Below are 1,690 nucleotides of genomic sequence, written 5' to 3'. Positions count from 1 at the left end.
TATTCTCTCTCCACTTTAACATGTGTGCATTGACAGATCATATAAGCATTATATACTATAATCTTTCTATAATCTTTTTCTTTTAAACCTCATATTGTCTTTGTTCTATCAATAACGATATAGTTAATGCTCAATATCTATACTTACATCACTGTCTTTACAGACATTTTGGTTTTATGAAGCTCATTCTCTAATAGATTCTTCAGGAGGGCTCAGGAGAACAATATCCACAGAGTTCTTGCATGATGCTAAAAGTTTACCTGTGCCTTTGTATTTGAAATGCACTTTGGCCCAATATAAAATCCTTGTATCACATTTCATTTCCTTGAACTTCCTAAATACAATACCCCATTTTCTTCTGGCATAAAAACTTCTTCTTAAAACTGTGGTAATATAATTTTCTTTCCGTTATAGGTCAATTGCTTGCTTTTGTCTAAGTGCTCAAGAAACTTATTTTTTTTTTTAAGTCTAAGTTTTCCTAGGATATGTCCTGGTGTTGGATATCTGGGTTGATATGCTTAGATAAACAATGTTCTCTTTCAATATATAGTTTTAAATCTTTATAATTTTCTGGAAATAATTTTTTGAATTACAGTCTTGAGTTATCTCTTCCACTTCTTCGCTTGGGTTTCCTTCTGTAGTGACTCCTATTGTAATTATGTTATATCTTCTTTGCCAATCTTCAATATCCATTATTTTCTCTTGAAATCTATTTATCTTTTTATTTTTATTTGTAGTCATTTCCCTTTTCATCCTCTATTTCTCTTAAGGCATTATCTCTCATGTTTATCTGTGTGTTACATCTAGGTTAATTTTCATTTTTAAGATTTTTTTCTTTTACTTCTCTTTCTTTCTTAAGTGATATTACCTTTTTCCTGAGATTTTTAAACTCTGGTTTATGCTGCTCTTCCATAGCACGTATCATTTTGAAGATATTCAGCTTATTTTAAAATTTATTTGTGGTTATCTGTATGCTTAGGCATTTTATGTAGATACTAATATCATTCATTTACTCAACAAATATTTATTAAGCAGATAAGCTTTGTAGCCTGAAGTTGAATCACACTGACAAGTCAATCTTATTGTTTTATACAACTTAAATTTTGCAGTGGTTTGCTATGCAACAAAAAACTAATACACCATATTTATAATTATTAAGTACTATCTGTGTTTTGTCTCAACAGAATACTGTTACACATGAATTCTCTGTTCTTGAAATCTTCATTTTTGACCCTATCAACTGGATTTATGTCTTTAGAAACATTTTAAGGAAATATATTTTCCAGGAATTAAGTTTGAATTTTTTTTTTCTACCATAAATGAATGACATATATGTGATCTAGAAAATTGCTGAGTCATAATACTTTCCCTCTGGATCTTTGTAGATGTTGCCTCATTACCTTTTGACATTTAGTTTAATGAACAAGTTTTGACTGATTTTTTTTTTTTTTGTCTCTTTGTAGGCTGTAGATTTTTTTCTGGAAAACAAAAATGCTTGCTGGGCCGGCTGAGTGGTGCGATGGTTAAGAGCTGGCTTGGGACGCCAGAGGCCCTGGTTCAGATCCCACATATGAGGGCCAGTGACACTGCCCTCCACAGCTTAGATGCTGAACAACAGCTCACCCTGGAGCTGGGCTGCCGTGAGTCGCTGGCGACGGCGTGGGCTGCAGCCCCTGTGGCAGTGGGTTTC

This window comes from Hipposideros armiger, unplaced genomic scaffold, assembly GCF_001890085.2.
Source record: "Hipposideros armiger isolate ML-2016 unplaced genomic scaffold, ASM189008v1 scaffold_112, whole genome shotgun sequence".
Lineage (NCBI taxonomy): Eukaryota > Metazoa > Chordata > Mammalia > Chiroptera > Hipposideridae > Hipposideros > Hipposideros armiger.
Note: the sequence above shows the minus strand (reverse complement) of the source record.